This window comes from Trichoplusia ni, chromosome 13 (genome assembly GCF_003590095.1).
Source record: "Trichoplusia ni isolate ovarian cell line Hi5 chromosome 13, tn1, whole genome shotgun sequence".
Lineage (NCBI taxonomy): Eukaryota > Metazoa > Arthropoda > Insecta > Lepidoptera > Noctuidae > Trichoplusia > Trichoplusia ni.
Window position 1 is genome coordinate 10,264,288 of NC_039490.1, and position 25,933 is coordinate 10,290,220.

Here is a 25,933-nt window from a genome sequence, read left to right on the forward strand (position 1 = left end):
GTGGTTTCTGCGTGAATGAGGAACAAACATCCATACATACAAACTTTCGCGTTTTAATGCCAAGTAAAAACCTCCTTTATTACACAAATCGTAGTTTTTATCAATCACGCAGTATTTTAATTTATAACGAATCGTTATTATTGAACGCGTGACGTATTGTTACGTAAAACTCCGCGCTTTGATTGTTGACCCATTGTAAACAGTTGCTCTAGTGATGTGATGAGTATTCGGCTTTCGGCGAACTCAATATGTGAGGCCGAATATTTGATTCTTTAATTTACAAAGTTTCTATGTATAATCTTGTACATAATCTTTGTTTTAATATTAATTGATGTTTCCTTGACCTTATTGAATACATAGAGATAAAGTGATGCAATAAAGATTTTAATCGATATTTATTTTGAAACAGATTATTAAAGTCGAATATTTAGTCTCTAAATATTTTAGTTAGGCTCCAATAGCAACGGTTTATTTTAATAACTTTGCTTAGTTTAGATATATTCTTAATTTTTATTTATTTAATAACGGTTTTCTCACGTGTATTTATCGGGACAGCCCGACTAGTCTAGGACTCAACTGGAGTCCCTAATCATGAGGTCCGATCTTAATTTCTTTTCTACTTAAGTATTGGCGGTCCAAATGTAAGCGAAATGTTGATTCAGTCCATAAAACTACTCTTAATATCAGAGCATTGAACCTTATTCTCATTTTTCTCGAGCCGAATACATCATCTTTGGACATAACCTATATCATTCCGCCTCTGAACATAATCAATCATTATTACACCACTCAATAAACAAGACAAATAGGTCTGTATGTATGTTTGATATTATGTATCACTTGCCGAAAATATCCGTCTCACATACCTATCTGCACATGTATATCACGAGTTTATATATATTCAAAACATGGAGCACAGGAAATTAAATGGAAGTGCCTTACACTGAAGTAGTACTGAAATCAGTGGCACTGTCTGTTTTTCTCGTCGCTTTTTATCGTCTCTCAAGTACGTAAAATATTAAAAATGTCCAGTATCCATTCAAATTTCATTTCGTTCTAATACTAACATTGTCTGTCTCTAGGCCAGTAACCGGTGTCGTCAAACTAGTTCGCTGTCTGATCCTTTTCGCTCTTTGTCGTCTGTCAATAACGTAAAACATAACAATTGACGACACAAAATGACGTCAACAAATTGGATTCAAAAGAATTTAATGTATTTACTGAATTTAGATCACATTATAAACCGTTACTGAGATATTCTTTCTTACATTCAGATGTAACCTTAATCGTCATCACCAACCTACACAGCGGGTGTAATTTTGATCGCCAACTCCTAATAATGACACCCTTTGCTTAGCTACGTCACTTCCAGCCACTCCTCAGATCCGTGTTCTTATCAGTATTATTATTCAGTGCGCGGCTTTATCGTGAATCATGTTATACATTACTAGCCTACTGACCTACGAACAGTCAATGACACACCTACGCGGCAATGGAACGCGATACTTTAAATACATCGCTCGCATTTTATAAGCGCCTGGTACTTTGCTCCCAGGAATAATTTTACCGTATTTTTTTCGCAATATAAATTTAACCGACTAAAAAACATGGGGGTTATCAATTCGACCCGTATACATACGAAATACTTCCAGAACCGCCTAGTTTTCGTAATATTAGTTCTATATTAGCCTCTGAATGTATGACAGCGTGCTGCTGGGGAGTTTGTTGCGCCGTTTCTTCTCTCACAGCAAGCTTAGGAAGCGGTAAAGGGTGCTGTCCAATGTAATCTGACCTTCAAAAGGTGCTACTTAGTAGCCTAATTAATAAATGATTTTGATTTTATGTTTTTTTTTAAACGTCGCAACGTAATTCGACGAAACTTGGTACACAGATAGTTTATAACCAGGATTAACACATAGGATAGTTTTTATCCTGATTTTATGTTCACCTGGGATCATTTACGTTTTGTAACAACGCCTATTCTATAAATATGTATCCAATAGAAACTGTTTTATTTAAATCTTTGTTCATTAGATGTAATGATAACATTATGTTATATCATTTAATATAATATAATGTAATTAATGCTGTGATTATAAACGGTTTTAATAAGGCCTTATACATATCTATACGTATTTAGAAATATTACGAAGTAAAGTATTGAGTATATCTTGCTTTATTTCTAACTAAAATAAGTAATTATAAGTTTAACGTGTCCGTCTGTTTGCGGCACCATAGCTTCAGAATAGATTAGGCCATTTTAATATAATTTGTTTTGTATTAATTGTCGATAAACAATTGGTGATTGAGAAAATGAGATATGGCTATCCGTTTGTCTTGTGAAAGTATAAAAAAGTATATATATTCCATATAAAAAAGTATAAGAAAGTGAAATTAAATCTCAGAATTTGCAATTCCGCTAAAGATGATTTATCATATGACTTATTGCCGGGGGTTTTATTTTTATTTCGTAAAACCGAATGAAAAAATTAAATGATCCTAACAACACTAAAGTTTAGAACGTTCAACGTACCATCATAAATAAATACGAGTAACAGAAAAAAACAATTGAAAGAAAGAAGGAAGACCCATAACATTTAGAGGGATGAAAAATAGATGTCAGATTCTCAAACCTGCCCTATAAGCAGTAAAATTTCATGAGAATCGATCGAGCCGTTTCGGAGGATTTCAATTTCGTACAACGTGACACGAGAATTTTATATATAGAGATGCATTTTATGTATATTCTTTATGTAATATATACACGTGTTTTAAAATACCACCTACGTTGTATTAAAATATGGCTAGACTATTATTATAACTAATAACATACATTGTTCCTTTGTAACCGTTGATAATGAATTAAATTGTATAATCACGTGTAATAATCGATTTATCTATACTAATATTATAAAACTGGTAGTACGAGTCTATATAATAAGTGGATCGATCACAGGTTAAGCTACACTTGACGCGGTTGGACCGTAGATGGGTGACCATCTCGAGTTCCTCCGTGTTTCGGAAGGCATGTTAAATTGTGGGGTCCCGGCTTATGATGATGATTTTGAAAATATATTGGGCTGTGACAAAAAGAATACGGTGGGGTGGGTAGCTATTTGTCTCCAACAAATTAATATGACTGTAACAAGCAGCAAGAGGAATGTATCATTTGTGAGAATTTCAACTGTCTACCGTCTACGTTTCGTGTGATGCAGCCTGGTTACAGACGGATAGACAGCGTTAGTAATAGCTTGTTTTTACCCTGTCTACGGAACTGTGATAAAGAAGTTAAGTTTGTGACGGGCGAGTAGACGGGTAGAGTATAAAACACTTGAAATTAAAATAGTTACACTAATACTTCTTTTGTTCAGTATTTCACTTATTAACAGTACCTACAGTAATAATTGAATTCTAAAATACAATTCATCTTGTACAAGCCGAGACTATTAGCAATAATAATACCTAATAAAACTCAAGATTTATCTTAGTTACTCGATAAAGAATGCTCTACTCTCAAGGCCGTTCAGTGTTGCCATCGAAAATATAAACTACCATTTTGGTAGATTTTTGTTTTAGAAATCTACCATTTTAGGAAATTTTGTTCTGTTTTTTTGGGGTTTTGTGACTGTATGATTTAAAATGGGCTATTTAAAAAAAATACGTTAAATGTTTACTGGGCCAAATGTTTTAAGGAAGGAAAAAAAGAAAAGCATTGAAGCAACCATCATGGGTTTCCTTTACAAGCTCATGATAATATATACAATTTATGCATATCTGTTACCATCTCTCTTATAAATGTCATTCCATTTATTTCATTAGTGAACAGGTTTTTGAAAATTAAATGGCTTGTAACTATCACTGTTCCTACGAATTTAAAGAAACCTCATATTACTGTCTAATACCGATCGAGCGGATCGGATAATATTTTCAAATGAAAAAAAAAGATATTAGCAGTCGCATTTTCGAGTCCCCCCGTCTAAGGTTCTATTATTCTCCTTTTGCCGTCTTGCTGAAAGAATTGCAACACATTCCTAGATACTTCAATAACGTTACCCCATCGTAGTCGGTTAACAAAACCAGTTTTACCCCTCACTTTCGTATGTAAACATCATAGCATCCTCACTCATACATGTCATACATATGGCGCGACTCGAACCCGCGACCTCGCGGTCATGGACCAATCAATGCCGCTACTTGTTATTCAACGAACATATACAATTACTACATGTTGCGTGTAAGCTTCACATACAGACGACTCGTTGATTTCATACATGTATATTATGTGTGAAGTGATAGTGGAATTTTAAAGAAATAGGTTAATTGCGAGTTGAGCTTGCGACACTGATCGAATAGGCTAAAGAAAACTAAAAAAATACTTATCACTTTGATTTTGATAATAATTATCGAGATGAGAATTATTTTTAAATGATGCAGCGATTGGGTTTAGGTAGACTAGTTTCGGACCCCGTTTGGCTCCGAAACTAGTCGGGCAATCCCGAATCTCGATAAATACGCGTGAGTAAACCGTAGCATTATTTAATAATGATCACCCCTTTTCTTTTTTGTACCGAATGTTGCTTAACTTCTAATGGCAACAAATGCATCATCGGTATAGATTTGGACTGTCTTGCTATGACTCTTCATTAGATTCAGTGACAGGCGGACGATCAAATAGACTGCGAAGCCTAAGTAAGCCTTAAAAAGACAAATAATAAACTACAAATTATAATGCACTACCCAAAAATCACCAAAAAAGACACCTCTGTATTTTCGAAAACGACTCTTTCAAAACAAAAGTCTAGAATTAGGACGAACTCAGATCTAGGTCGATCGATAACTAGGTTTAAAACTGCATTTTATATCTAAAACTCAATCGATTATGTCAACAGTGTGGGTAGTAAACAAACATGGGTGCAGAACTTGTTTTTTTAGGTTGTTTTCAATAACTCTCGTACTGTCAGCAAAAACAATGATAGACCAGTCATATGGTATTGACAGAATGGTGGCCAAGGCAAGGCAAAAGAATTGTCTGTCGTCCTCCGGGAGCAAGATGGATCGATCGATCTGGATGAGGTTGGCACAGGACCTTAGAAATTGTCACGAGAAAGGGGAGGCCCATGCCCAGCAACGGGAAGACAAAGGCTGTGGATGATGATGATGGCTTTAGACCTATAAGTCATAGGTCGCGGTTTCGAATCGAGCTAGAGAGATTAGAGAGCTAGTCTCACTAATATGATGCATATAACAAAGTCACTATCACTTGCTGGAAATGGTGAAGGAATAATCCTAAACTGTTTAAGAGTTTATCAATCGCTTGATTATAATCAAATGCAACAAATTAGCTTACACAACAGAATTTCTTTCAAATGCAAATATTGTAAGCTAACTGATCCGTGACCTCTTCTACGGGAGATATTTTCAGTATTAACATTAAATCCAATGACACTCAGATATAACGTGACTTTCTATTGGTAAAAAACATTTCAAAATAGGTTCACCAGATCCTGAGATGACTCCCAACAACATCACGAAAAATATAGTTTTAATAATATTAGTATAGTTGACATTAAACAATTTTATCATTACGCCAATCTGATCTCCTTAATCGGTTTTCGTTGATGACCTTACTTCTTACATAATATTAAGTAGATTGCCTGTCTTACCTCATCGGATTAAGGATTAATAATACTATTTGTTCTGCCACCGTAAAAGCTAATTATATGAATCGATATATTTTGTTACAGACCTTTGTATCTTTTTGATTAACCACTTATTATAAGGGTTTATCGAATACTAGCTGTTGCCCATGGACCCGCTGTGTTAATTCTTGTTTTTTTTACTCCCGCACTAAGGACTTTAATCCTTGTGTCGCGGGGGGTTTCACAAACATTCAAGTCACACACACAAAGACACCAAGAGTTGGTTAGAAACTATCTATGCATCTAATTTGTCTAAATCCGTTCAGTGGTTTTTGCGTGAAAGAAAAACAAACATCCATACAAACTTTCGCGTTTATAATATTAGTAGTATTTTGGGCAAACACCCAACAATTTGGAATGAAAGCAGTAGGGAATCTTTCCCTACCACACCAAAAAGTTTTCAATCCTTCATTCAGTTTAAAAGGCAAGGAATCCACCTGTGTGAGAACAATACCTCCAATGCTATCACAACCCATGTTCGCATACGTAACAATACTCCATATCCAAGCCAAGGACCCAGTACGTTCACAATGGATTTGATTAGCGACCTTGCGTGTCCTCCACAGAATATCAATTGATCTATTTGGTGCCATAGAACTGCTATTAGCCCTAACAATTTGATTAGAAGCGATGAAATTATTTTAGGTATTATCCACGTCTGAATTTCTAAGATTAGAGGCATCTAATTAGATTTAAGTAGATCTCACTGTTTTGCTAATATTTGTATGTACCCACACAGCACACTGAATAATATTTGGCAGACTTCCATCTGTTTTTTTTTAAGTTAAAGAATCATAATGCCTTCGTAGATATTAATAACCTTATTTAATACATATACCATTAAATATCTCTTTAGAAGGCCTTTTCCCAGTTCTTGAAATATGGCTACCGCAGATGTGGAAGCAAATTAGAGCACAGCAAAGAGAGATCTTTTACTTTCTCAAAGTCTTTCTTCAAGATGTGATGATAGCCCCTTAAGTTCCATTAATAATGATTTAAAGTACTCACACATTTCAATTCTCCATATAATTTCCTCTTCGTCTTCTTCGTCCCTTCTCGTGAAGATTTTGCACAACGCCTTCAAGAATTTGGCAGCGAACGACTGCATTTTGATAATATCAACTTTTTCACTGGGATCAGAAAATTTGTCGGTACCCTCGAAATTTTGGAAGTGGTGTCCTTCAAGGATCTAAATTAAAGTTGTTTTATTATATTCAAGTGGGTCAAATGCCCAATATAATTCTCTAGTATTCAAAGTTTTTGGTTTTATCGCATCTACAAATATTACTAAAGTTTATTAAGCAATCACTCCAAAATACTATTTTAATTAAAGCAACCAGATTCGTGTAACCGCTCCGGTGACATTCTTAGAACTGACGCCAAACCAACAATACTCTACCTTCCTGAAGCAAAGAAAACTTAACAAAAAAAAAATTAACAAAGAAACATGTAAATGTGCCAAACTTTTTTATTCAAATGTCAATTGCAATAAAAAAGTAAATCGCCACTCAACAAAGGGCGGGAACAATTTGTGTAATGGAGCGTTCGAATTTCAAACTGGCTGAATAAAAACGCATCCTTCCTGCTTCCGTATTGGTCGGTTTGTTTTTCCCGCGTTATTTGTGTATAAAATGACGTTTTGTGACGTAGTTGCTTCAGTCTCGGGATGTCTGTCATCCCTTGAGGTACTCTAGTGTTTGCTTGTTCTGGTTTTGGATTGCGTCTTGCTGATTTCGATATTTGGTAAGTGATTTATTATTATATCACTATCGTAAGTTAGGTTGATCCTTAGACATTTTTTGACCAAAAATTTAACCTTAACCATTTTGTTTTTAATGAAGGACATCAATACATCATATTTGTATAGTTTCCAAAAAATATATTTTCAAAGTTCATGTAACAGTCTCATTCAATACTGGATAAGAAATTTCGATGGTATAGTTTTGTACCGTATTCCCAGGTGTTATAAATAATTTGATTTGGAGAAAATCCAAAGAAAAGTCTCATTATTTATTTATTTTGCCGCAGGACGCCATTTGTTAAATATAACAATCCGAAGTTTACGGTAACGTAAATTAAAATAGTTCTTATACTTTACGACCTCCTTTTTCGAATTAATTATCTCATAACTTTTATAGTTAGTTCATCATCTTGATTTCATATAGTTTTATTTATGTTTTGGACGTGTCGCAACGTGTTTCGACGGAGTTCGATCATGTGTTACATGCCGCATCGGTATGGCATCGAAATAGCCAAGAAATCAATAGTCTATGACGAAATAAAACATTGTTCCTTCCAAAACTAAATATTTCGATCAGCTAATGACAATTTATGTAAACCTATTTTTACGAATACTTACTCAAAGGGTATCTCCGTCTGTCACCAGGCGGTATCTCATGAACCGTTATAGCTACAAGGTCAAAATTTACACAGGTGATATATTTCTGTCAAGGCTGTAACAAAATCAAAATGACAATCGAGGTACAGCAGCGGTTGGTACTGTCATAAATTTGCTCTCCAGCCTATTTCTAGAGAAACCTTAGTGTCGCAAGTCGGATACGCTTCCACCGTTATTTTTTTCAAATCCAGTTAAAAATCCTTATAGATTTCCTACATTTGTTCCACTTCCCCATATTAGTGCAACATTTTACCCCGAAACAATAAAGTCTTCGTCACAAACGACGATAAGACATTTAAAGCATTTTTCACTAAAGTGCACAGGTCAACTAACTGCTCCTACAATTAGTTTTCTTAATCAACAATTCACGAGCTTAGTCACGTTGACGTATCAACGTACAGTTATGTACTGATAACTGTCTGATCGATTCAATTCGATTCTATTCGATTTAATGAGCGATAGGGCTTGAAGAAATGTGATGTGTCCAAGGGATGCCCGAGAAATAAATTCGTCTGACAATTTTGTAATGTGAGTGCAAATGTCCAGTTTAGAGAATAATAATAATATTCCACATCTTTCCCACAACGTCATCTAGTGTCGAACTAGGCAGAATTAATAATCTATAGCTAAGAATTATTAATAATAGACAACTGAGAAACATACTTGATCGTGAATGATATTGCTCATCACACAAACATTTGTCCTGGGTGGGAATCGAAACCGCGGCCTCCGGTTTAGATGTCAGGGTCTCAGGGACACTAACCACCAGACCAACAGGCCAGTTTAACGTATCGTGAATGGATGGAGAATTATGGGAAGGTATTGCCCAGTAGATAAATGTCAAACAAGGATTTTGTTCATTTGTTTTCGCCACAATTTTATTACACATAAATAATTACATCTGTGACAGAATTATTTACCATATACCCTCCTCTATGAAGTAACCTGTCAGTTGTCACGCCGTAACATTTCTGTACACGACTGTACATGTCAAATGAGCCCTAATGACTCGGCCGCCATGCTATGCATAATGCATCGTAAATACCTCGGTCACGTGACCAAATCGAATTAACTGATGTACGCTGGTAGAACGTGAAGATTGTAGCTAGATATAATAATATTACATAACCAGACTTTAAATTGTGGATGGAGACACGAATCTCCGTCGCTCTTTAACAGCCACTTTCACAACTGAAGGAGGCCTACCTTTATGCCTAAAAATCGTACTGTTTTTAAATTAGGATAAGACGAAATGATGAAAATTACCCCCTTTCCGCATGGATGTCGTGTCAACTTCTGAACTAGTACAAATTTTAGAAAACCCTGCAACCCTTAAAGTATTAAAGGATGATGATATAGATCACCAATAATCTTTTCCCCTTGATTCGTCTATTTAATTCTCCTCGCATCTTCTAAGCATATTATCATCCACAAAACGATATCTCCTTGTGGAGATCTCCTACGAACTCAAAGAGATTTTGTATCCCTCGTCTTGGAGACAAGTGGCCCATAGAAAGTCATTACTCGGTGAGAAAACTACATAATTCCAGTATTAATTTTACTCATTTCCTCATCGCCTTTGATAGATCCGCAAAACCTCTGATAGATCTGTACCTAATACATTTCTCGTCTCCATGAAATGATTGAGGGATAACCCAAAAATTGGCACAACCATGAAATCCGTCATAGTCATAACGTTCAAAAATGCATGAGTCATACCGTTATCTTGGATGTAGTGACGATATATGACGCCGAATTGTTTTAGTATGATAATTATCGTATGTCATATTTTGTATGTCATATTTTGTATGTCATATTTTGTATGTCATATTTGGATCATGTTCAAAGGTGTGTTGTGTCATATTCGAGTTGACGCTGATGTTTCTAACAGATCCTGTCGTATTATGGATGTGGTTTGAAAATAGGGGAATAGTCCCTTCCATGAAAGAAGAAAGTTGGTCCAAAGAGGATGTCCACCCCAATCGCGACCTATTTTCCTTCCAAGGTGGAAAGATCCAGATGGATCGATCAGGGGATGTCAATTTTGTACGTCTGGTCCAAAATTTCATTTGAAAATTAATCTAGATAGGTGGTCAGCTATATGAGTGTACCAAATTCCTCATCATCACTTTTAATATCTTAAAGAAAAATCTTATCACTAACCCAGTTCAAAATATCGCAAGTATACCAACATTTTCGACTGCTTTTCATCAGCAAAACAGATCCAAACCTGGTTTGGCCTCAAAGTCTCAAGAAGAGCGAACATCTCCAACATGCGCTGTATGGGGAATTATATTAACAGTTATGTCAAACATGAAGACATAATACAATCATGTATTGCTTAAAGTTAACACATTCATTATTATAATATACATGTTTCATCGAACGCGATATACTCGGACTAATAATATTATTGCCAAGCTAATGTTCTGAGTGTTATTTTACAATATTACTTAGAAATCAATGTTTTGCTATCGTGTATTTTTAATGGAATGCGCTTGTTAACATTTTGTTATATTTCTCCAAATTATATATTTACACTAGCTGATTCGCGAACTTCGTTCGGCTGGGCCGATTTATAAATTTTAAGCGTCTGAAACGTCACCCAAATGCATCCAAATCGGTCCAGCCGTTTAGGAGATCAGTAGTTTGTGTATTTGTCTAGTGAACCCATTTTAAAAGTTCTTTTACCAATCATCACTGATCGGATAGTTTCCCTATAAAAAACTTCATAAAAGTGATCCTTCTAGAAAATCCTTTTATTCTATTTTATGTTCCCATGATACAGTGCATAAAACATGCAAAAAGCCAATAAATCTTTACGATAAAATCTTATCTTTAATTCGAATGAAAAGTTTATCTCTTTGATATAACAATAGATAGATAGGACGCAGTCTAGCCTGATTCTAGAAACCTATTTAATATGATACTGTAAACATAAAATATCTATTTTTCTTTCTCTGATTTCCCTACTTACGGCCAGTAATTCGAGATTACAATTTTTTGAATCCGGTTTTCTCGCAACTTTTTTTACCGTTTGTCGGAAGCACTAAGTGGTGTCTTAGAATATGCAGTTTGTAAACTGTTATTGTCTACTGAAGTACTGGAATGCCTATACTTAGTGACTGAATGTAGTTAAGTTCCATCTTTATATGAGAAGCCTGCAGTAGGACAGTTACAGGCTAATGTTGTTAACAGCTTCGTTAATGGCGCCCCACCGTGGGGCACCTGACAGGCGTGGTGTTCCAACTACTTAATCACAAGAAAAAGCTTTAGAAGTCTAGTAATCCACTTATAACCTAAAAAATAAACTATATGTTTTTTCCTAACGCCCGTTTAAACAGCCTCGTGTATCATCGTCCGCGCTCGGAACACTTCGGGTCGACGAACCTATCGCACATTTTTTGTTCCACCGGAGGACAGACAGACAGACAGTAGTTTTTGTTCATTACGTTAGTGTAAATGTTATACAATCGTGGTTCGTTGTGGGAAAATATTATTTTTGTAAAGTGCACGCAATGGTACAGTCGGGACGTTCATATTATAAAGGCGTTTTTATGTAAGTTTATTTGATGCCGCTACACGCTCAACGGCTGGACCAAAATTCATGAAATTGTGTATAGAGATAGCTCACACCCCAGATAAACATAGGAAAGGATAAACATAGAAAAGGAGGAAACAGATAAATTATATTGAAGACTTTTTTAATGCATTACACACGTGTCTACCCGAGTTTTAGATACCGTAAGAAATTTTTACACGAATCTCGAATCTCTTAGTACGGCGATAGTCGCCAAAGACTAGAGTCCTCATATAAAACTCCTTTGCCTCGCGTTGCCTCTCAATTTTATAACAATTCCATAAAAAAAACTGTATGCTACGTAACTATGTACCTAATTATATATAATATTATGTAGTGATTATAGCATGAACTGAAAACAAGAGCGTACAAATCATGTAATTTTACGGCCTCTTTCAACAAGGCTACCAGTTTTCCGTACAATGTGACGTAGTTTGATGAGATAGGCACAGATGCTCGAATAGGCATAATGTGTGTGTTGCCTCTCAGATGCAGGACGTTTTTTATTTTAGTATTCTGTAGTTGTAACATTGTGTGATGTGTTTTATTGCTAATAATTGTTTGCTATGTTTTGACGTTTTGTCCTGTAAATAAGCCGGCTTGGAGTTTGAAATGATCTTGGGTTTGTTTCTATGGGTTTAAAGCCATAAGATATTCATTTATCATAATGTGCCATGGAAAATATACGAATCCAGCTCAGTTCAAGGATATTCTTAACATTTAAAACAGATATATTAAAATGAAAAGATGATTTTGACTTTATATCGCATGCTTCATACACAGCACATCAGTTGTCCAACAAACTGTATGATTTATCAGACGCTGAAAGCGAGCCAAAACCTCGTCCGTTGTATGTCAAAGAGTTTTGAAATAGAAACGTTATTAATTGAGGATAATTTGAATTTAGTAACCTTGGAAATTATATGAACTAATTAAAGATAGAAATAATCTTATTCTTTTCATTGAAAGAGTTTGAAACAACAGCGGTTCGCGGTCATATAGATTGATTAGTTTATACGTACGTCGTCCATATTCTAGTTCAGTTTTAGACGTCTACCCTCAAAGACCTTAAGAGGTATGTAATATTTTGCAAGTATAAGTATGTAAAATATTTTCTAAAAACTTTTGTATTTATAAACTAACTAGCTGTTGCCCGCGACTTCGTCCCCGTGGGTTGAAGTTATAAGTTATGATTTATACCTGCCCTATCTTTTTACACATTTGCCATTGTATCTTCGGTCCTATTAGTCGCAGCGTGATGGTTTATAGCCAAAACCCTTCCTCGATGAATGTTCTATTCAACACAAAAAGAATTTTTCAATTTGGACCAGTAGTTCCTGAGATTAGCGTGTTCAAACAAACAAATTCTTCAGCTTTATATATTAAGTATAGATTTGATTGACAGTTTGAAATGTAAGACTGTTCTTTTTAAACGAACCAAAATGTAGTTTATTACAAAAAAAACCCGCGTCTATTTTCATTAGTTTGCTGTCTTTTATAACTTCATACACTATTATCCTGTATTAATTATTCAAATGTATTCATGTGATAACGTAGCATGTGAGACGACCCTGTAAGCAACCTCGCCGTCATCCTTGTTGTCAAGCCAATCTTAGTTTTCATACGATTTGAATGACTTGGTAAGATTTAATTATTATTATTAAAATGACCAGTAAGCTCGCTGTGAAAGCCGCGATTCAGTGTCTTATAATAGGTTCCTGAACTTCAGACCGAATTGTGATGTGTTAGACGAGTGGAAGCGTGGAAGGTGATCTTGTCTTGTACTGCGAGATGAATGCATGATATAGTGACGTTTTATGTTTTATTATTTAGTTAATCTATACATGTAATTTATGCTAACCTTTTAAGGATTTTTTATTAGTGCAAGTGGTTGTTGCCGTTGTAATAAATAATGAAATAATCGATACCAGATTAAATAACAATAAAAATCTAATCAATAAATAATATGCACAAAGTTCAAGTTCAAGTAAATAAATAATAGAAACAATTCTTCCAACCAAAATCATACTGTAGCACGTAGGCACAAAAACATTTTACCAACCGAAGTCGCATCTGTACCTTCACCTAATCTATGTCTAACGATATCGTTACACATAGCGCGCTAACGTAACGGCACGTTATCGTCGATAGCTTATCAACACCGCTGACGTTATAACTTACCTGCGCGTGCGCATACCAGCCAGCGGCGTTCGAACAAAGTTTTGAATTGAATTTAGAAAAGAATCTGTGGCTTATAGTTGGTGTTTTTGAATTTTTGGTGAAGAGGTTTTTGGTGAGTTTGTTTTTTTCTTTAATCAGTAATTAGGTATTTTATCAAGGAAGTGTTATATTTGTTTAAATTGGCCAGTGTGCGAAAACTCTTGACCGATTTTAATGGGACTTTTACTGGCAGGCAGTTTCTTTTGCATAATAAAAACTTCTCTAATTTCATAACTTACACGGACTCGCGGTAGATAGCTATTGTACATAGTCCTTTCGATCTATAATTTATGCGTTTTTGCGATTGTAAAAAGTGTTGTTTTTAATTATAATTTATTGCCCACAACAATTAGGTACCTATGTAAATACGAATCTAATTAGTTGTAATTTAAATTAGTAAGGCTCTGTCTATAATTTCTCAATACTGTATACATTTTTATTTCTTCTCGTTACTTCGCGTTGGTTTTATGTTCGCTGTTTTATTTGGCTCGTTTCCTAGATTTGGGTTTGATAACATACCTCTTTTTACATCGGTCTAGATGTTTCTCGACGTTCGGAGAGCACTTAGGAAGCGGTGAATGGTGAATGCGACAGGGTCGTATCCAGACAATACCGTTTAGTAGCCTGTATTTCAAGACAGTCAAATGTAATACTGCACGGATAGCCGAGTGGTTGAGGTCATCACGCCAAGCCCACTTTGCGCGACGTGTCGCGGGTTCGATCCCCGCGTAGGACTTGACAAGCATTTGCGTGATCCACGAATGCTTGTTCTGAGTCTGGGTGTCTTTGTGCATGTGAATTGTATGTTTGTGAAACCCCCCGCGTCACAAGGATGAAATTCCTTAGTGCGGCAGTCGTTTTTTTTTTTCAAAGAAAGAGAAGATACGTTTATGATATCAATAGCTTTTATTACAATGGCATAAGGTCCAGTTTCGTAAATCACTGACCCTGAAATTCTTGAATGTCAAATTCTTTGATTAGTATCGTTAGAAGTTGGCTGCAAATATTTTTAGTATACTTTTCTGAGAATTTGTCTTTTAATGTGAGGGTTTTAAATTTTTAATGATTGATAGCCAAGTGGTTAGATGTTTGAGTCTTTTGTTTGTAAGGTCTAAGGTTCAGATATTTTTTATAATCTGATATATCTGATCTTAGGTCTTGGAATTTTGTTTATCTTTTTTTAACTACTTGAAATTTTATAAGGGTTTTTAATAAGTTTGCTTAACTTAAAATTTAGTTTATTAACTTGCTTTAATGTTGATTTTTAGTGTTAACTAGCTGAAACCCGCGATTCCTTTGAATTTATTTGTTACCCATCAAATTTAAGACATTACCAATCATTACTTAACCTCTGTTTTTATTAAAAAAAAATCTTATAACATAAATACATAAAAAAAAGCAAACTATCTAACTACCATGGTTCATGAGATACAGCCTGATGACGGACAGTCAAACACCTTTGCCTCATTCGTATACGTCACCCTAAAAATGATCAGTCATCACAAGTTTTCATCGACATTGTTGCTTGTTTTTTATAACATTTGTTTAGTTATTATGAAAAACAGTACATTAACCTTATCTAAGGCTAAATAAATAAATGCTACTTTGTAATTAAACTAAATATGAATACTACATTATACAAGATATCAATTAAACTTATAGTCGGTTAACACGTGGTCTCTGTAATATTGGTCCGATTTAATGGATAGGTTTTCTTTTTCATTGATAGCATTATGTAGTTTGATGAGCAAATTCTTTATTTATAGGGTTAAAAACCAGCCAATTGCGAGTCGAACCCGCGCTCTTAAAGTTCCGTACCATTTGAATATGACCAGGGAAAGCATACTTTTAACAATATAACAGTCTTCTTAAACATTCAATTTATTGAGCTATTTAAAATTTGCTGTTATCTATAACGGCTACAGACATGCGACATCCAGTGACGGATGAACGGATTGACAGTGGTGCCTAAGTAAGTATTCTGTTTTACCATTTCGATACGGTGATGGTTGACAACCAGTCTAACCAAGAGGTATCGTGTTGCCCAGGTAACTGGGTTGAGGAGGTCAGATAGGCAGTCGCTCCTTGTAAAACACTGGTACTCAGCGGAAACCAGTTAGACTGGAAGCTGACCCCAACATAGTTGGAAAAAGGCTAGGCCGACGATGACCCCTAAATTATCGGTTGCTATAAAGAGTATATTTTAAAATTTTGACCACAGGCTGTGACAGTAATTATCAAATTTCGTTACTAACAATCTTGAAAACAATATTTCTTTCATAATTACAAATATGTTATGTCCAATCTAATTTATTAATAGTCATTATATGATAATATTTTTAAAAGAGTTATTTATTATAATGAATCACGCTTTGTCCTAACTATCATAATGATTGAAACTTAGACTTATCTAATTATATTTTTACTAGATTTTATTAACCTTTGATCTCTGTTATGTGTATCATAAATCTTGAAAACGATTGGGACGTTTTTGATAAAACTTTTCTAACTTTCTTAGTCTCGACACTTTTTGCTGTGGTTTCCATTGATCAAGAGCAAGATTCCATTGAGCAAGTTATAAAAAAAATTGTACACGTGCACTTATAATATTACTGTGACATAAGCAATAATAAAAAACCGAGTCTCATAACACTAATAGAAAAACAAGATACAGTAGTCCACGTGTTATGGTAAAGTGAACTTTATCTCGACGCAATAAGAGTGTTCAATATCTAAGTATAATTTTTCATGCTCGCATATTTTTATGGCAATGATTAGTCATGAAAATAGTCCTTACTGCTAATGAATAAGAGTGTTAAATATCTAGGTGTTGTTTTTCATTGACGTTGATTCGTCGAAATCGGTCGAGCCGTTTAGGAGTCATGTGACGAACACGTACGTGTTAAGAGAGTCTGCGGAATAATTATGCTTATGTAATTATATTGTTTAAATAATAACATACAGTATGCGTGTGAACGATAACCTCCTTTTCTTTAAAGTCGGTTAAAGGACAACACGAGTCACATTGAACAATACACACAAGATGCGTCTTTATATATTTAAACTGCATTGCTGATATCATATATTTATTTGTATAATTTATAACAATATAAGATAATCATAGTACAAATTGTAGTTTATTATACAAGTGTCTAATAGAAACTAGAATACTGTTAAAACAACGGTTATAAGAATGTAAATAAAAAATATGTGTACCTATACTAGCATTACTAGCCCATCTGGCGAATTTGCAGATCTAAATAATCCATGGCGCCACCCAAACGCATACAAGAACACAATATTTTTTGACATACATACAACACACCTCGAAAACTACTTCGCCGATTTTGATAAAACTTTAAATGCAAGAATAAATGAGTCCGAGTTGCAAATGTTAAAAACTGATAAGCATCACATGTATATGTATTAAATTGTAGATAAACACAATTAATAATACATCTTCAATCAGTTTTTTTGCTTAAACCATCAGATAATTAATCAAAACATCTTCTAAAGTTATTTCTCAAACGTTTCTTGGAACCAAAACAATGTGTTTGTTTTATAATATAATAATATGCATGATCGCATGCATTGCATTGTAGAACACGTGTTCAGATGTTGAGAAATTCGTTTTTTATATTGTTTTTAACCGACTTCAAGAATGAGGTTCACAATTTATCTGTATTTAGATTTTTTTTTAATTTGATGCCTCTGAACTTTGGACTGTACTGGACGAAACGATTGTTGATGGTTTTTTATTTAACGTACCATCTGCCTTCAGTTGGCCCTATAATTTTATCAAATTTAGCTCAGTAGTTTCTTATTTGAATTCGATTGTTTGTTTTGTTCTTAAAGTAATATTATTGTGGTCATCAATTGGCCTAAAACCGGTGATTAAGGTTGTCCTACCAAGAATTTGAAAAATACATGTCTTTATCCCAAACGTAAAGCACATTTAAAAGCTACTCAAAGTTAAATATAACAAGGTTAACTAGCCAGTTAGAAATAACCAGCGACCGGATCAGTAAACTGTTACGTGACATAATTCTGGTTTAAATTTGTCTAGTCTAGACTGGCAATCTATTAATCAATTTGGTTAATTTTAGACTTTAATTTCATGGCGTCAAATTATATTATAAATTGATTAGGTTTTGGTATTAAGCAAGACAAAAAAAATATAATTATCATGTGCGTATTAGAAAGTATTTATCTCTTATAACGGTGAAGGAGAACATCGTGAGGAAAACAGTACACCTGAGAATTTTCAATGGTGAGGCCAGGTCTTAGGTGTAGAGCGGGTTGAATACTCTGACACCAGGTTGTACATCAACCATCCAATAGGAAGTAGATAAACCCAAAAATACAACCCTGCGAAATAGGCACCTGTCAGGTAGTACGTTATCTAAGTCTCTATATCTTTTCGATATGTCATCTCATCTTTTTAACAAATATCACCCAGTTCTAAGCCTTCCGGCAAAAAGTCGTAAACAACTCCACATATTTCCTTCTTATAATACTTTTATAACTAACAATTTTGGACCTAGCCGCTAAAGTCGCGAAATACCAGCCATTTTGGGATATACATATTATAGTGCACAAGTGTGTGCGCAAACACAGATGCACTCTCTGCTCAACGCCGGGGAACTTCTCTGGGAAATCATCATGATGACCAAGGAGAGTGCAGATTTCTACAGAATAAAGCCCACCCATGTTCCTTCCTTTGCCGTTTGTGTACGGGGGCCATGGTAACCCTTTTGGATAATCCCTATCATCATCCTAGCCTTTATGACCTATCTGAGGTCAGATGACCTCCTCAACCCAGTTACCAGGGACATCGTGCTGCCTGGGCAGTGGGTATCACAGTACCCCTTAGTATGACTGGTTGTCAGACTTTATAGCTTCTGACTCCCTGTAACGACTGTCAAAGATTTACGCATAACAGCCGGGACCCACAATTAAACGTGCCTTCCGAAACACGTTCCGTACCCTATCTCAATGGGAAACTGGAGAGAGATCATACCCAGGGACCACATTTTCATAAGTCTTCTAAGAAACGGAAGGTATAATATTCATTTCTAAACGCATACGAAAATTCTGTGCATCCAACAGTCAGGACCACGTTTCAACAGCTATTAAAAGATAGATACTACATATGTAGTACAGGTTGATTTGATTGATTTAAATCCAATTTGACAGTTGTATGACATTTGTATTCTTTATTTAATTTATTCTGACGTATATACACGTGTTAAATGTACTTGCAATCTCCTCGATCGTAAATTTAATGACAGTTTGTATTGTGGGCGTTTATCTCGAAAACTATGCATCTATTTATTTATAATGACATGAGAAATTTCTCCGAATTATTATCACGGCATCTATGTGCAAGATTACTGAGTCATTTTTTTGTGTATGACTGAAAATGTATTCATATTTTATTATAGGAAAGGTGATTGCAAGGGCGAAAGAATTAGACATAAAACGAGTGTTAAAAACTACTATTTATTTGTTGTATAAAGGGTGCTTGGTACGATATTTGACCCGGTGTTCCAAAAAACTGATGAACTGACTGACGAGATAACTAATTAATTACTATTAGTTTGACATTTGAACCTCTTTTAATAAGCATAACTAATTAATTACTGCTATTATTAGCCCTTGTTGTCCCTATGCTGGACAAAGACCTTCCTCCCCTATTCTGAACCCATGTCGTCCCAATCCTAGGCAAAGCCCTCCCTCCTCTATCTATTCTATTAGATATATGGTACCTATTATACAATGTGGAATAAAAAGTCTATGAGTCGAGGTCTCCCACGTTGATCCACGTGGTTTTCAGATCAATACTTTGTACCACATAAAGCTGTCATTTATACAAGTCCAAAAGTATCTAATTGATTTATTTGGTCATAAAAGTACATTAAAACATCTTAATTGAAGCAAGCCCGGCAACAACATGGCACTGTTCAAGTACTCTTTTAATATTAATTAACAGGTTTTATTAGATACAACCTTCGTACTATTTTATTTCCAAAATCTTCTTCTCTCCGAACATAAAATAACGACGCATACATTTGAGTCTTAAATTGGCATGACGTGCAAATTGCCAGAATACAACGCCAACGCCAACGCGAGCCGCGTCAAACGGTGTTTCACACTAACGAATCGATCACGTTGCGTTTCGTTATTTCGTTTAACGACGTGGAATCATGCGCTATACGAAAATAGCCATGACGCAATCACAAAACGTTTCCTGTTATAACCAAACGCGCGAATTTAAATCCTAAAGTTTAACTTACAGAGTCTAAATTCCAAAAACAATAAAATAAATCTGCAATTTTTTGCTTCACGTTCGAGTTTCAAATAATTCATATTTCGAATACGGCTTCAAGTTTCGAATGTGTGTTCTATTGTACAGTTTGAAAGTCGTATTTCGTTCCACATTTGAATATTTGTATTTAGAATGGTTTTAGACCGTATGCGATTGGTTTAGAGTGAGTTTTTGTTCGTTAGATTTCGTTCTCCATTTGAATATTTGATTTGCAGTGTAGTGTTGGGCTGAAGTGTAGTGCTGTGCTCGTTTCCGAGTACTTGTGTTTTTCATAACGGCGTTACCGGCGTTGCTACTTATAGATACGCTGATAATATTCGTTTATCATTTTCGATAAGGTTTTATCATCGAAATATATGATTGTTGTTTCAATACCTAGTAGTCTATATTTTAGTTACAAGGAAAGCAAAGGTATGTGAAATTAATTAGTTTTTTTTTGTGAAAGTTTTTTTTTGTCGTGTTGGCAGTACCGCGTGCTTCGTAATTTTTAAGTTTGGATTTTGTATTAATTATACGTAAAATCGGTTCTTCCTTTATATTTGTTTAAATATCTTGTTTATATTTTTTTATTATAATTTAGTATCTACACTTGCGTTTTGAAGGCCATTTAAATTAACTTTCAGAACTTATTTCCCTATGTTAATGATTTCGAAAACCGGTTCGTATTTGCAAAGTTTCGTAAAAACCATGTGGCGTTTTTAATGTTTCTAATGATAAAGCATAGAATGGGTACAATTTTTGTCCAGGAGTGGGATAATAAACTCAATTATCCGCATTTTTTTTTAATATTCTAGAAGAAATAATTCGAATAAAAGGTTGGTGAATAACTTTAAATTAAGTGAAAAGCGAGTGAACCCGGGTGTGGTCATGCTTACATTATTGCATCTTACAAAATATGATAAATGTGTCACAATTCATAAAAGTGACTTATCTTAATCTTAGTATTAAACTGAATACTTATCTAGCTTTCGTTACGTTAAGATAAACGAATTTATGCGTTACATATATTTTATTTATTTATATTATACTAACGGCAATTTTCAATTTTGTTACCGATAAATAAATTTGGTTCCTAGAAATGAAATTGTAACTTGTTTTCTATGAAGTTTATGTCAAAATTCTATCGCAAGTATATAAATAAAGTATATGAAATGGCGAAGGAAAACATCGCGAAGAAAACTGGATTCTTAATCAGAATTCTGTAATCGCTTGCAGTTAGCTAGCGTGGTGATGAAATAATCTAATCCTTCTTTATATAGGAAGAAACCTACGTCAAGCTATGTGTGACTGATACAGGCTGGTGTTTTTCCTGTTTTTATAAACTCACTTTCTTGTTTGTTTGTCGTTCCCGTTGGATTTTTGTAACTCAACTTTGAGGCACTTCCCGATAAGCTAGCAGGCTGAAAAATTCAGTGTAGCTTTGAAGCTACCCCGATGACAATGCAATTTACAACTATAAAAAAGGCTGGACGGATATTGATAAAATTTAGATTGGAGTGATATTTAAAAACGAGAGTTTTTAGATTATTTTAATTTATTATTATTCTAATGCCCCCATATTAACTACTCTTTATAACTTCCAAAGCTCTAGCGGTGTAAAAAAGGAGGGTTTTATTAAATTTTTCCTCTAAATATGGCTTAGTTTGAATATGGCGTTCCTATGGTTGCGTGGCGAAACGTGCTCGCCACGCGGCCACGCGGTCCTAAGTTCATTTCCCGCGGTGAGTCATGCCTCATGTGTTTTTTTATAGGAAATGAGGATGATGATAATTTTCGTAGTCTGTGTTTTAGTTAAACGTATTGTACTAGTGATTTAGGAGATTTGTCTTTGATTTGCTTATTAGAAAAATTGGTATCTAGAAAATCTGACGTGGTAACGAAATTTTAAGTAAAAAATAAATGAATTGTAAACCGAAATCCACTTAACGTAGTTTGAATAAAAAAATTAAGATTTCTTACTAGTTTTGCTAATTTATGCTATTTTTGCAGAAATAATAATAATGTATAAGATACTGTAATATTTTATTTTTAGAAGAGTTTCAATGACACGTAGGAATCGTGCAACTAGAGTAATTATTGTAACGTTTTAAAAGTGCCTGGAAAACGGCCTGTTTTTAATGAAAACTTTTGACATGACAAAACGAAATGACAAAACCAAAATCAAAAATTTTGGTTTTGTCATTTACAAGAATTCTTGAATAGTAATTAATAATAGATGTTCCGGCACACGTGGTCACAGTTCATTGACTGACTGAACTCATTCATCTGGTACCTTACATAACGTAGTTATTTTTATATGTCACTAAATTTTTCTTCGATGTTTAGCTCCCAATATTTCTTTTGACCGACTTCTTGAAGAGGAGGAGGTTTTCAATTCCTCTGTTTCTTTTTTTATGTTTGTGAACTCAGATGTTTGGACTGGTAATCCGATTTTGTTGATTCTTCTTTCATTTAACGTAATAATATATAATCTTTTGGTCTCAATAAAAGTTTATTAAGTTGAGCTGAGCCAAAGTTAATGAAAGTTCGGCTCAGTCGTTTTCTTGTGTGAAGTCGGCTGTAATTTTTTTTGTTGTAAAACCAATATTATGTTATAGGCTTTCTTAACTTTAAAGGAAAACCTGACAAGTTACAGACGGACTCGTGTCTTCATGTTTTCTCACTGTTGCACATACATATATCATCTGTCCGTCTGCCCTCAGGCTGTATCTCAAATACTATTAAAGCTAGACAGTTGGAAATGTTCAGACATATGAAATGTTTTTTTGTGCGGAGCCTTCATTGTCGGGAGTCCGTCAATAGACGGGGATTTTAATTCAATTTAAAGTAACGAACGGAAACATCAAAATACCTATTAGTTAACCTTTATAATTCCTTGAGATTATATATTAATTAACAAAAGAATTTCAATACATCCGCCATTATCTTTTCATTACGCAAAATTACGACTGTATACAAAAAACGGTACTTAGGCAAGAAACGTCCTAAAAATTCCACTTCAGAACGAAAAGAACAGCGTACCACTTTTTTACTGACTAAGACCCACCCATTTTCCTTTCTTTGCCCATCGTGTACCGAGGGGAAGTGTCAGACTTCTACTGACTAAAACCCACCCATGTTCCTTCCTTCGCCCTTCGTGTACCGGGGCCACGGTAACCCTTTCGGACAACCTGCTGCCCCGGCAGTACAACAACAGTCTTTGATATAACTGCTCATAAGCAGTGAAACTTTCATATCATGTTTACAAATATTCTTTTCTTTCCAAAAACAACAACTTTATCACAATCATAACAGTTCCATTTTTCACTTTTTTTTTTCGCTCCTTATCGGTACACGCCTAGCACTCGAGTTCTCGATTGAATTCAATCGATTACTTATCGATTAGAATCGATTTGTCAACATTTTGATGTCAGTTGCTTCCGATGTGCGATTTTTTGGCACAGGAAGTTGTTTTTTTGGCTGTTCGTTTACTTGTTCGGGTGTGTCTTTTGATCTATATTTTTTATCGATTACAGAGTTTCCTATGTTTTTTTCTTGTTGAGGAAATGTTTTCTTCACGAATCACTATTAGTAAAAAGTTTACTGATAACAATTAAGTTTTTATGTATACTGATTTGTGGCGATTAATAAGGAAATGAGTAGGTATATTCTTGTTTTTAACAAATCTATTAGTTTTCAATACTTCCTCTTTCACGGATGGTTGATCATCTAACGACGAAATTATACATTTAAGAGGCTACAACAAGTACACACATTACCGCTTCGAAAAACCCGAAATATTAGAATTCGAGGGGCCTACTACCACGTTTTAAAGTAATATTGTAACGGGTGAGAGAGAGAGATGGCGCTCTACACTGTCAATAACGCTGTCACGCGTCCACAACTATTATAATATTACTTTAAGACATGGTGATTGACCGTGTTTCGGAAGGCACGTTAAATTGTGGGTCCCAGTTGTTATTCATACATCTTTGACAGTCGTTACAGGTAGTCGAAAGCTAGAAAGTCTGACAACCTGTCTGTCTAAGGGGTATCGTGTTGCCTGCTATCGGCAATAAATATTATTACAGAAGTATCAATCATTATTTATTGCCTCTCTTAGAAGTCGTTGCATTTCAATCTTGTTTAAATTATGGAAATTATTCGATTTCATATATTGACTATAATAAATGCCTCAGTAGATGATTTCAATGTGTTTAATATTTTTTTCTCTACCTATAGCCGTGTTATATTTCCGCAGATTTGATCCCAGCGCGACACACTATATTTAAAGAAAACAATAGTTGTTTTAAAACATCATTTTATAAAAAAATATATCCTAATCCCACTGTATCCTACTGTTGGGCAAAACTAACCAAAATTCCTTCGACAATTCTATATCCTAAACCATAACAAAAGTAACTTAACCAAAATTTTGTCTCACAAAGATAATCACAACTAGTTTTACTCGTTTCAAGTCCAGCATTTTACGAGATGTTTTATTCAAACATCAATTCCATTGTCGAGTAATCCGTGACGCGTCTTCCGAGACCTTGGATAGTCTCGCGTCAAGTAGAGTGTCATGAACTCGGTATATTTGTATTACACGTTTTTTTGTAATAGATCATATAATATGTAATTTGAAAGATGTATGTGTGAGATAGAATTTGGATGAGTCATTGAGGCTGTTGTGTTGGTCTTTGCACGCGATTCGAAGACAATAGGAAAGACGATTTTTTTTTAGTTTTCCTTTTGTAGTTTAATGTGAAATAATAGATACGTATTTTAAACAAACTTAAATTGGTCATATTACAGTGTATGAAACTTACGAAAAAAAATTGCGTGCAAAATTAGAAAACTTAAGAATACCGAACCGTCCTATTAAGCAATCCATAGTGATTAGTTGGATCCATATCCGCCCCCAACAATATAAAGGCACCAGGAACGGGACCTACGTATTCACGCGGGCGAAACCGCGGGCACAACAAGCATAGCTAGTCTATACCCAAAACAAAATACATGACATCAAACAAAATTGATACAACCACGGTCAGGTTCAAGCGAGTGATATCGCGGCATTTTATTTGTGGCCTTTCAAGGTCAGTAAACAACAAAATGAGGGTAGTTTTTACTTTAACTGCCTTATGTGTTATTCAAAATTTTACTTTAAGGCATTTGCTTAGAGATGTATCTTGATATTCAGTAGCTTGTCCGTCAAAAGTTTTGTTATGCAATGTCTGAGTTTTACAAATGTAGTCACGTTATTAGTTTTTAAAGTATGGTTTACTATTATTTGATGGTTAAATTTGTCTCTCAGAAAGTAAAAATATTGCTAAAAGACTGGTACAGTAAAAATAGAAGGAAAATAGTGTTAAGAGTAAAGATCATAGACCTACAATGACATAGACACGGCCAGAAAAATACCAAAAATTTTCATAGTTGACGAATGAAAATAATTCTTCCTTTTCCTTTTTAAGAAGAAATTTGATAAATTAATACACTAGCTGTTGCCCGCGACTTCGTCCCCGTGGGTAGAAGATATAAGTTATGATTTATACCTGCCCTGTTTTTTTTTCAAATTTTCCATTGTATCTTCGCTCCCATTAGTCGCAGCGTGATGGTTTATAGCCTAAAGCCTTCCTGGGTGAATGGTCTATTCAACACAAAAATTATTTTTTCAATTTGGACCAGTAGTTCCTGAGATTACCGCGTTCAAACAAACAAACAAA

At 34.7% G+C, this 25,933-nt stretch overlaps 1 protein-coding gene across 3 annotated transcripts in view; it reads left to right on the top strand.

The window, feature by feature from the left end:
• The window catches only part of LOC113500116 (zinc transporter foi-like), a 44,329-nt gene that overhangs the window by 6,208 nt on the left and 12,188 nt on the right, over positions 1–25,933 (top strand). The window contains exon 1 of one of the 3 annotated variants that reach the window (XM_026880792.1): positions 7,360–7,442. The exons of 1 other annotated variant lie outside the window; for it this stretch is intronic. The gene's annotated coding sequence lies outside the window, so the exon portion shown is untranslated. Of the gene's footprint in view, positions 1–7,359; positions 7,443–20,359; positions 20,637–25,933 lie in introns of those variants that run through there. One more of the 3 variants, XM_026880791.1, reaches the window with a different exon arrangement.